Source organism: Bos taurus, chromosome 23 (genome assembly GCF_002263795.3).
Source record: "Bos taurus isolate L1 Dominette 01449 registration number 42190680 breed Hereford chromosome 23, ARS-UCD2.0, whole genome shotgun sequence".
Classification (NCBI taxonomy): Eukaryota; Metazoa; Chordata; class Mammalia; order Artiodactyla; family Bovidae; genus Bos; species Bos taurus.
Genome location: NC_037350.1, coordinates 31,266,485 through 31,277,399, shown reverse-complemented (window position 1 = coordinate 31,277,399; position 10,915 = coordinate 31,266,485). Strand labels below are relative to the sequence as shown.

The following is a 10,915-nucleotide window of genomic DNA, read 5'->3' as shown; positions in this document are numbered from 1 at the left end:
ATTGCCTCCTGCAAGCTCATCGCTGTCTGATTTCTAGCGCCAGGTAATGTGCCTGCTCTTGAATTTCGTAGAAACGGAGTCATATAGCATATCCTCTGGTAAGACTCTTTTTCTTGTTCTTGGCCTAGGGGCAATAGTTCATGAATAGTGATTTGGAAGTCTTTACACGGTACCCAATAAGTCGTAGAAGTTTGATCTTATCGCCTGGGTAGTGGCAGTTATTCTTTCGATTTTATAAACAAACCAAATTTATCTGTACAAGGGAAATGGGACGTTGCTCTATGATACTCATAGTAGGGAAAAAGCAGCCTAGTCAGGCCACCTGTCAGCAGAGTGGCGCAGCGGGAGCGTGCTGGGCCCATAACCCAAGGTCGGATGGATCGAAACCATCCTCTGCTAGGCTTTCTTTTCGTGACACCCATCAGTTCCTCGCTCGAGCATCACGGCACAACACAGTTTTCGTCAGCTTACAGATGCACCGTCTCCTTTTCACCACTCCTAGAACGTTGGCCACCGCCTTCCTAATCTTTACAAACCAGCAGCGTTTTCCTTTCCCGTCCTTTCTCTTTTCTTTTTTTCCTTTCGTCCTGGGCGAGGGCCCTGGGGCCGGGGCGGGGGGCGGGGGTGAGGGTGTAATAGCAAAATCGGCCCTCCTCACTCATTTCCAAAGAGAGGCAAACCTCTGGCCCTTCTTACTTCGGAATAGTTGACAAGTTTACTGTCCATTTCCGATGGATCAGCACTACTTCTTCCAGGGAATAACATACACACCTTGACTCCAGTTAGGGTTTTATATCTTCTTTACACTCGAAAGAAAAAACTTTTCTTGTTTGTTTGTGTTTCTTGATTTCTGCCTAGGGACTGGTCCGCGAGTCTCCTACTGTCTGTCCCTTGTCTTTTCACGACTATACGTATGCTGTGCGACGAGGTGGGCGAGTGGTTAAGGCGATGGACTGCTAATCCATTGTGCTCTGCACGCGTGGGTTTCGAATCCCATCCTCGTCGTCTGGTTGCGTTTATGGCCTTCTGCTGTGGCTCAGCTGGTGAAGAAACCACCACTCGCAATGCGGCGAGCCTTGGATTCCATCCCTGTGGTGGGGCAGATGTCCACCTCCGGATATCTACGCCTCTCTTTTCACTCCTATAGGTCAAGTTACGGGAATTTTGAAAAAAATCCTTCTCGAAGGCAATACACCTTGCTGTTACTTATGAAGAACCCAATCGCATTCCAGTTTGTGGGAAAAACAGAAGGAAAAGAGGTTAATTTCAAAAAACGCAGGAGGAATCAGATTACAGAAAATAGAGAAAACGTCACCGTGACTGCGATGCAATGTGAGTACTGAAGAAGAATGAGAATTAAAGCTGGAGTCACAGCAGGTTAAAAGACTATCAAAGTGTGAAAGGTTCCCCAAGGAAGGAGTAAAGAATCAGTTCTTTGTGTAAATTCTCTGAAAAAGACTGCAGTTTGAAGAATGGTACTGGGCACAAACATGGAACTATAAAGGCTTTCCAACCAGTAATGTATTTTAAAAGTTTCCAGACGCTGCAGTTTCCTGCGAGACGAGGTGGCCGAGTGGTTAAGGCGATGGACTGCTAATCCATTGTGCTCTGCACGCGTGGGTTCGAATCCCATCCTCGTCGTCTGGTTGTGTTTATGGCCTTCTGCTGTGGCTCAGCTGGTGAAGAAACCACCACCCGCAATGCAGGAGACTTGGATTCCATCCCAGTGTGGGGCAGCTGTCCACTCCAGTATTTTGGCGCTTAGAATTCCATGGACTACAGTCCACCTGGTCACAAAGAGTGGGACTCGACTAAGTGACTTTCACTTCTACATGGTTACTAAATTTAGATCAAGTTAGCTGGAATGTTTTGTAAATCCACCTTGAATGCAATGCATGTTGCTATTACTTATAAAGACACCATTCGCATGCACTTTATGGGAAGAATGAGCAAAGGAATTAAGTTTGAAAGGCAGGAGAAAATGAAATGAATATGGTATAATAAATAGGTTTCTGCATCACAATTCAACTGGCAAATTCAAGAAGGAAAACACAGAAATCTTAGGAAAGTTTTCCCTTTTTTGTACAGTACTGTTTAATGAGTCCTTACACTGTGACAAGAAAATAAAAATTCCTTGAAACAGCAAGCACCAATAAATAATGAGAAAATTTCAAAAAAATCAAATAGAAAATAAAAATCTTCTGAAGTTGGGGCTGGGAGGATGGTGGAGGGTATGGAGGATTGGGAGGGGTGAGGTGAGGTGTGGAGGGACCTGCCTCTCCTTTACTTATTGCTTTGAAGATGTTCTTATTTGGAAGCCCACTAAACTAACATACTTCAACTTATTTTGCCTGGTTACCCCTAATGCACTCATCTCACACGCTGGTAAAGTAATGCTCAAAATTCTCCAAGCCAGGCTTTCAGCAATATGTGAACTGTGAACTTCCTGATGTTCAAGCTGGTTTTAGAAAAGGCAGAGGAACCAGAGATCAAATTGCCACATCTGCTGGATCATGGAAAAAAGCAAGAGAGTTCCAGAAAAACATCTATTTCTGCTTTATTGACTATGCCAAAGCCTTTGACTGTGTGGATCACAATAAACTGTGGACAATTCTGAAAGAGATGGGAATACCAGACCACCTGATCTGCCCTCTTGAGAATCTGTATGCAGGTCAGGAAGCAAACAGTTAGAACTGGACATGAAACAACAGACTGGTTCCAAATAGGAAAAGGAGTTCGTCAAGGCTGTATATTGTCACCCTGCTTATTTAACTTATATGCAGAGTACATCATGAGAAACCTGGACTGGAAGAAACACAAGCTGGAATCAAGATTGCCGGGAGAAATATCAAGAACCTCAGATATGCAGATGACACCACCCTTATGGCAGAAAGTGAAGAGGAACTCAAAAGCCTCTTGAATGAAAGTGAAAGTGGAGAGTGAAAAAGTTGGCCTAAAGCTCAACATTCAGAAAACGAAGATCATGGCATCCGGTCCCACCACTTCATGGGAAATAGATGGGGGAAACAGTGGAAACAGTGTCAGACTTTATTTTTTTAGGCTCCAAAATCACTGCAGATGGTAACTGCAACCATGAAATTAAAAGATACTTGCTCCTTGGAAGAAAAGTTATGACAACCTAGACAGCATATTAAAAAGCAAGACATTACTTTGCCACAAATGTCCATCTAGTCAAAGCTATGGTTTTTCCTGTGGTCATGTATGGATGTGAGAGTTGACTATAAAGAAAGCTGTGTGCCAAAAATTGATGCTTTTGAACTGTGGTGTTAGAGAAGACTCTTGAGAAGTCCCTTGGATTGCAGGGGGTCCAACCAGTCCATCTAAAGGAAACCAGTCCTGAATATTCATTTGAAGGACTTATGCTGAAGCTGAAACTCCAATACTTTGGCCACTTGATGTGAATAACTGACTCCTTGGAAAAGACCCTGATGCTGGGAAAGATTGAAGGCAGGAGGAGAAGGGGACAACAGAGGATGAGGGTGGTTAGATTGGCATCACTGACTCAATGGACTTCACTGACTCGGTGAGTTGGTGGATGGACAGGGCAGGACTGGGCATGCTGCAGTCCATGGGATCGCAAACAGTCCAGACACGACTGAACTGTACTGAACCTGACCCTCTAAATTGTTCGGAGGAGGGAATACCTGGGTTCAGACCAAAAACTTTGGAATCCATTGACTCTGCAATTTGTGCCAACAACATGATAGATATAAGCCGTATATTCATACCCTAAGAATAGACAGCAATAGCACTCAGTCAGGCATGGCAGAGCACTAAACTAAGATCTAGAATGAGTGGAGAACGAAAAGATGTGAAACGAGGGTAGAGGTTGAGCACTAGAGTGTCACCAATGAGGAATGAGATTATAGAAAACAGAGAAAATCGCCACAGTGTGAATACGGGAGTAACCAGGATGGAAATGAAACTGCAAGAACAAAGAAAGTGAGAGGTAGAATGAGGACAAGCAGAAAATTATATACAGTTCTTTTGTCAAGATACAGAGCAAAATTTACTTTTCCGGTACACTAGAAAGTCCGACGAGGATGGGATTCCGAACCCACGCGTGCAGAGCACAATGGATTAGCAGTCCATCGCCTTAACCACTCGGCCACCTCGTCTCGCAGGAAACTGCAGCGTCTGGAAACTTTTAAAATACATTACTGGTTGGAAGCCTTTATAGTTCCATGTTTGTGCCCAGTACCATTCTTCAAACTGCAGTCTTTTTCAGAGAATTTACACAAAGAACTGATTCTTTACTCCTTCCTTGGGGAACCTTTCACACTTTGATAGTCTTTTAACCTGCTGTGACTCCAGCTTTAATTCTCCATTCTTCTTCAGTACTCACATTGCATCGCAGTCCACGGTGACGTTTTCCTCCTATTTCTGTAAATCTGATTCTCCTGCGTTTTTGAAATTAACTCTTTTCCTTCTGTTTTCCCCACAAACTGGATGCGATTGGGTTCTTCATAAGTAACAGCAAGGTGTATTGCCTTCGAGAAGGATTTTTTCAAAATTCCCGTTAACTTGACCTATAGGAGTGAAAAGAGAGGCGTAGATTATCCGGAGTGGACATCTGCCCCACACAGGGATGGAATCCAAGGCTCCCGCATTGCGAGTGGTGGTTTCTTCACCAGCTGAGCCAACAGCAGAAGGCCATAAACGCAACCAGACGACGAGGATGGGATTCGAACCCACGCGTGCAGAGCACAATGGATTAGCAGTCCATCGCCTTAACCACTCGGCCACCTCGTCGCACAGCATACGTATAGTCGTGAAAAGACAAGGGACAGACAGTAGGAGACTCGCGGACCAGTCCCTAGGCAGAAATCAAGAAACACAAACAAACAAGAAAAGTTTTTTCTTTCGAGTGTAAAGAAGATATAAAACCCTAACTGGAGTCAAGTGTGTATGTTATTCCCTGGAAGAAGTAGTGCTGATCCATCGGAAATGGACAGTAAACTTGTCAACTATTCCGAAGTAAGAAGGGCCAGAGGTTTGCCTCTCTTTGGAAATGAGTGAGGAGGGCCGATTTTGCTATTACACCCTCACCCCCGCCCCCGCCCCGGCCCCAGGGCCCTCGCCCAGGACGAAAGGAAAAAAAGAAAGAGAAAGGACGGGAAAGGAAAACGCTTGCTGGTTTGTAAAGATTAGGAAGGCGGTGGCAACGGTTCTAGGAGTGGTGAAAGGAGACGGTGCATCTGTAAGCTGACGAACTGTGTTGTGCCCGTGATGCTCGAGCGAGGAACTGGATGGGTGTCACGAAAAGAAAGCCTAGCAGAGGATGGTTTCGATCCATCGACCTCTGGGTTATGGGCCCAGCACGCTCCCGCTGCGCCACTCTGCTGACAGGTGGCTGACTAGGCTGCTTTTTCCCTACTATGAGTATCATGAGCAACGTCCCATTTCCTTGTACAGATAAATTTTGGTTTGTTTATAAAATCGAAAGAATAAAACTCCCAGCGATAAGATCAAACTTCTACGACTTATTGTACGTGTAAAGACTCAAATCACTTTCAGAACTATTGCCCCTAGGCAAGAAAAAGAAAAAGAGTCTTACCAGAGGATATGCTATATGACTCCGTTTCTACGAAATTCAAGAGCAGGCACATTACCTGGCGCTAGAAATCAGACAGCGATGAGCTTGCAGGAGGCAATATTGACTGGCGAGGGGGCATAAGGCGATTTTTGGACTAATTGGCATGTCCTGAACCTCGAGCTGGCGGTGGTCACGTGGGAGTAGTATACTCGGTTAAGTTCATCCAGCTCAATTTACACGTAAGCTCTTTACATTTTAAAATATTCTTTAATAAAGTGTTGGGGAAAGGGTCCCACGGAGATGTAATAACCTAAAGGAAAGGAGAAGAGAGAAGAGAGAGAGAGAGAGAAAGGGGACTAGAGGCATCAAGGGACTGAGAGGCGTGGCTCCGGTGGACTCAGGTGCTGGGCGAGTCCCACTGGTTCATCCAGTCCCAGCCTCTGAGGCTCTGCCAAGTGGCAATCATCACCCGGCCCCAAGGAGGACGACTGGAATTGACCAGGGGGAGGCACTGGTGCAGCAGGTAGGTGTTCCGATGTCCCGCGGGTGACAGCCAGGCGGCGATGAGGAAAGAGTGTGCGGATCGCCCATCTTCCAAGGCTCCCGCCCCTCATCAGAAAGCGCCCACCTTCAGCCTGCCGGCCCGCCAGAGATCCGAATGCCCGTTTTGGTGACGTCAGCCCCTCGGCACTCCTGGACTCAGGCCCTGCTCTCCCACCAGAGCCCTCCTCTCCACACCAGCCCTGGCACACACACACACTGAACCGTGCCTGAAGACTATTCCGATGGGTCGGATCGTCGGTAGTTCCCCAGGTTTACCGGTGAGACTCGTGGGAGTTCGGAAGCCTCCTCAACTACCGAGTTTCTCGGAAGGTTCCTGAGAGGTTCCGGAGAACGGTTCAAAACGCAAACTCCGAAGAGCGAGGCTGTTCCCGCCCGGTTTCGAACCGGGACCTTTCGCGTGTGAGGCGAACGTGATAACCACTACACTACGGAAACTTGCTTTCTCGGCTCCTTGATCATGTTTTCCCTCCCCGGCTGATGGTGTCCAAGCGGGAAAGGAGATTCCCGGCTAGCCCAAGCTGGCCACACCGAATCGGTTTTCTCTTTCAGGAAATGGTCGACGTTAGTGCGCCCTCCTATCACGACCAACAATGCTACAGTCAATGAGTCACACTAAGCAAATACTACCTCTAAGCGAAGAATTCCTTGCCAAAGGCAGAGCAGACGTTTTAGGCAGCGTCCGGGTACAGTAGATGTCGGAGAACTGCTCGATTTTGTCTTATGTGGGTTTGTGTGACCTTAGGAAGTTCTGATCACCATCTCTTGAGTGCCAGAAAAAGATTGCAATGACTGAAGACGATTCAATGATCCTGGTTGAAAAGTAAGCGCGATTCGGTGCCTTGAACTCTAGCAGCTGCCCATTCTGTGACGGGCAGTGTTTGGCTGATAGAAACCGAGGGGCGGAGAGGGCAAATGCCCACTGATCTGCCAGGCAGTCCTTACTTGTCCCCCCTGACCTCAGTTCTGTGCCAGTTGAGCACAAATCAACCAGAGTCAGACTAGAATTGCTGTGGTCGGTAACATCCTCAAGGCACTAACACTGCTGTTGTAGATATCATCAGTAACATCCAAAGTCAGTTTGTTTCTCCGGGGCAAGCTGAGCTAACGAATCTCCGAGCCGTGGACTACGAGGGCAGCGAACGGTAAACCGGAAACATCCTGAATCCTGACATGTCAAAAGTCGGTGATCAATCCCAGATTCTTTGGTCTTCCGCTTGAAACAAACAAACAAACAGACAGAGAAGACAGACAGACAGACAGACAACAACAAAACACCGCTAACTGAAAGACCAAGAGGGAGTGGACGTGAGGCTCGTCTCCTGCTCCCTCGCTTGGCGGCCTTTGGTCCAAAGGGCTGCTGTCCGAGTTTGGCTTTGTGTGCAGAGGTCACAGCAGATGTTTGTTGGGTTACGCGTGGAACAGCTCTCCGAGGACCACGAAAAAGAAGTGTAACCGCGGCAAACAGAGGTCTTAAGTTGTAGAGCAAGACTTGTCATGGCCGGTTAGCTCAGTTGGTTAGAGCGTGGTGCTAATAACGCCAAGGTCGCGGGTTCGATCCCCGTACGGGCCAAGGGGACTTTTGCTCCTTATCACTCAAGGTGTTACCTGTTTGAACCCTGGAGTTGTATGTAATGTAACTTGGGTTGCTTAAAAAAAAAAAAAAAATAGCGTGTTACTCCTCCCTCTTGAAACTGTCCTACCGGCGCTCTTCTGGAAGTCGGGGTGCAGGGCCAGCTCCGATATCCGGTGCCCAACACCCTGGGCTTTCTTGGATTTAACGTTTCCTCAGTCAAAGCCACTCTTCTTTCTATTAGGAAGAGGGGAGGGCGTGGTGAAGGGTAACCCAGTGGGAATAAGTGGCGAAGACACTTGCCGAGCCTTCTTCCTTCCTACGTTCCATCTCTTTCTTGTTCCTCGTCCTCCTCTTCTTTTTTCTTAAAGCCTGTTTGATGTGAAACTCAGTACAGGTGTCCCTATGTGGTCCTTTCCCCCTCCGTATTTGCTGTGGGAGATCGAAACCAGAAAATGCTTGATTGTGGATGTTCCAGTGATCGCAATCACTTGAAGGGTCCTTCGGACTCCCACAAGACGTAGGATGGCCCCACGGGTAACAAGAAGCAAGGCTGAGGGAGCTTTTCGTAGCGCTTGTGAGCCGCCAAAGCTTGGAGAGTTGGGGTGTGGTTCAAGTGCAGGAAGATCAGTTGTGCAAAAGGTTTCGAGCCAGCCAGGAGTCGAACCTAGAATCTTCTGATCCGTAGTCAGACGCGTTATCCATTGCGCCACTGGCCCCCTGCGACGAGAGGGCTTAAGCATGTCTATTTCAATGAGGCCTCCGAAGTCGCTGGTTCTGCTATGAAGATAGAAATAACCCCGAAACTGATGACTCCCACCGATTCTCTTCATTTGGGGTTAGTGTACGTACTACAACGTTGCTTTCCATGTCTACATTTTGGATTACAAGCAAATTTAACCCTTAGGACTTTCCGTACATGATAGAAAGAAGTCACTCCTTGAGAGCAAGTTTTCTGCTGGGAGTGCTCTTGGTTAATTTCTGCTACCTGTTAATCTGGCGTGCTTCCACCTCCCTCATCTATTCTATACTTCTTTGGGGCCCTGATGATGCGTCTGCGGATGGTTACTGACTGCCCTGTATTCTCTTTAATTAAGTGTTTTAAAAATAAAGTACACTTATTTGGTTTGGAAGTGCATTTGGCCCTAAGAATCACATTCTACTCCTCTTACTGTTAAGAGTAGTTAATACTCCCTAAGAGGGAGAATCATGGCCAAATTCTATGATAAATCATGCGTCGGATAAAAGCATGCAGAAGTCAATGGTAAAGGCAAAAAGAGGCAAGAAGGCAGGAAAGGTATACTCAAAGGTGCAGAAACCACATTAGGCAGAGACTGCTGGAATTCAGGAAATGATTTAATACCACACAAAATTTAAACAGGCAGACATGCTCTCTTTAGACAGCGCGTGGTTATATGTTTCTTTTTGTTTTCAAGTTGGGGCATAAGGAACACGTCAAAAATATACAACTGCCGTTGAGAGAAGGATGTTGGATGTTGAGAGAGACAGGGCATAGTAATGTTCTTGATGGCACAAACTTGGAATCCAGAATGCAACGCTTTCTCACCCCAGCATTTGCCATCTGTTGCCTAACTGGCCTTTGCAATAAAAGACCAGGTTGTACAGAAGCTAACAGAAATGTGAGAATTTATGCAGAAAGCTTTGGGGAAGTTTATACCTGAAGGGAGTTGATGATGGAGGGGAAGTTTCGAGGTTGAGGAGATCCGTAACTAGGAACAGAGGGGACAAATAATATATTCACAAGTCTCTGGGAAATGAGAGGACAGGGTGGTGGGGAGAGAAGGGGGCAGTGAAGTGTGAATGAAGCTGGAGACATAGGAGAGCCATGGAGAGGATTTGAGGCCATAAGCTTAAGAGGTCATGTCATAAAATAGGTCTCAGATGTTCAGGCAGGCGACCCTTTTCAGGAAACACCGCTTCCTGCCTTTTTCATCCATTTGTCCTCTCAAAGTTCACAGAATCTCTGAATCTAGTCTGATCTAAATCTGAGTAAAAGTCAGCTAAAATTCCCCCAAATATTGGAGAAAACTCCCAGGCACTCAACCACGCAGCCCCCTTTAGACCGCAGCGGCAACAGCGGTGGTCCCGGTGGACAGCCCGGCCAATCCGCCACGACTCCCTCAGTTAGAATTTCAGGGATCTGCCACCCCGGGTGCTGAGCTCCACCAGCGCAGAGGCAATGGGAGTGCAGACATCGAGTATCACTTCCCTGAAACGCGGGAGCCCCCGTTTTGCAGTCTGTACTCAGGTGTCAAGGGAAATAATCAACAAGCAGTCTATACCCGGAACAGAAGAAAAAGCGTGAATCAAGCCAAACTAAGGACGATAGCCCCGTGTGAGTGTCTCTCACTTATTCTGATGAACGGCTCCGGAGAAACACGGTTTTCAGCAGTTTTATACCGTGTCTATTTACATAGATTGATTATATATATTTATATAGGTTGATGTCGACATTCTAGGAATCAGCAAACTGAAATGGACTGGAATGGGTGAATTTAACTCAGATGACCATTATATCTACTACTGCGGGCAGGAATCCCTCAGAAGAAATGGAGTGGCCATCATGGTCAACAAGAGAGTCCGAAATGCAGTACTTGCATGCAATCTCAAAAACGACAAATGATCTCTGTTCGTTTCCAAGGCAAACCATTCAATATCACAGTAAGCCAAGACTATGCCCCAACCAGAAACGCTGAAGAAGCTGAAGTTGAACGGTTCTATGAAGACCTACAAGACCTTTTAGAACTAACACCCAAAAAAAGATTGTCACTTTGGCCCTTTATAGGGGACTGGAATGCAAAAGAGGAAGTCAAGAAACACCTGGGAGTAACAGGCAAAATTGGCCTTGGAATACGGAATGAAGCAGGGCAAAGACTAATAGAGTTTTGCCAAGAAAATGCACTGGTCAGAACAAACACCCTCTTCCAACAACACAAGAGAAGACTCTATACATGGACAATCACCAGAATGGTCAACACCGAAAGCAGATTGATTATATTCTTTGCAGCCAAAGATGGGAGAAGCTCTATACAGTCAGCAAAAACAAGACCAGGAGCTGACTGTGGCTCAGACCATGAACTCCTTATTGCCAAATTCAGACTGAAATTTGAAGAAAGTAGGGAAAACCACTAGACCATTCAGGTATGACCTAAATCAAATCCCTTATGATTATAGAGTGGAAGTGAGAAATAGATTTAAGGGCC

General features: G+C 46.5%; 8 non-coding genes across 8 annotated transcripts; 3 read left to right on the top strand and 5 right to left on the bottom strand.

The window, feature by feature from the left end:
• Window positions 1-922: 922 nt before the first annotated feature.
• On the top strand, window positions 923-1,005 carry TRNAS-GCU (transfer RNA serine (anticodon GCU)). Its single transcript has one exon. It is a non-coding gene; the product is annotated as a tRNA-Ser (tRNA).
• A 554-nt stretch (window positions 1,006-1,559) lies between these two features.
• TRNAS-GCU (transfer RNA serine (anticodon GCU)) lies at window positions 1,560-1,641 on the top strand. The gene has a single exon. It is a non-coding gene; the product is annotated as a tRNA-Ser (tRNA).
• A 2,415-nt stretch (window positions 1,642-4,056) lies between these two features.
• TRNAS-GCU (transfer RNA serine (anticodon GCU)) lies at window positions 4,057-4,139 on the bottom strand. Its single transcript has one exon. It is a non-coding gene; the product is annotated as a tRNA-Ser (tRNA).
• Window positions 4,140-4,691: 552 nt separating this feature from the next.
• TRNAS-GCU (transfer RNA serine (anticodon GCU)) lies at window positions 4,692-4,773 on the bottom strand. Its single transcript has one exon. It is a non-coding gene; the product is annotated as a tRNA-Ser (tRNA).
• A 520-nt stretch (window positions 4,774-5,293) lies between these two features.
• On the bottom strand, window positions 5,294-5,365 carry TRNAM-CAU (transfer RNA methionine (anticodon CAU)). The gene has a single exon. It is a non-coding gene; the product is annotated as a tRNA-Met (tRNA).
• A 1,119-nt stretch (window positions 5,366-6,484) lies between these two features.
• TRNAV-CAC (transfer RNA valine (anticodon CAC)) lies at window positions 6,485-6,556 on the bottom strand. Its single transcript has one exon. It is a non-coding gene; the product is annotated as a tRNA-Val (tRNA).
• Window positions 6,557-7,617: 1,061 nt separating this feature from the next.
• TRNAI-AAU (transfer RNA isoleucine (anticodon AAU)) lies at window positions 7,618-7,691 on the top strand. Its single transcript has one exon. It is a non-coding gene; the product is annotated as a tRNA-Ile (tRNA).
• Window positions 7,692-8,337: 646 nt separating this feature from the next.
• Window positions 8,338-8,410, bottom strand: TRNAR-ACG (transfer RNA arginine (anticodon ACG)). Its single transcript has one exon. It is a non-coding gene; the product is annotated as a tRNA-Arg (tRNA).
• Window positions 8,411-10,915: the final 2,505 nt, after the last annotated feature.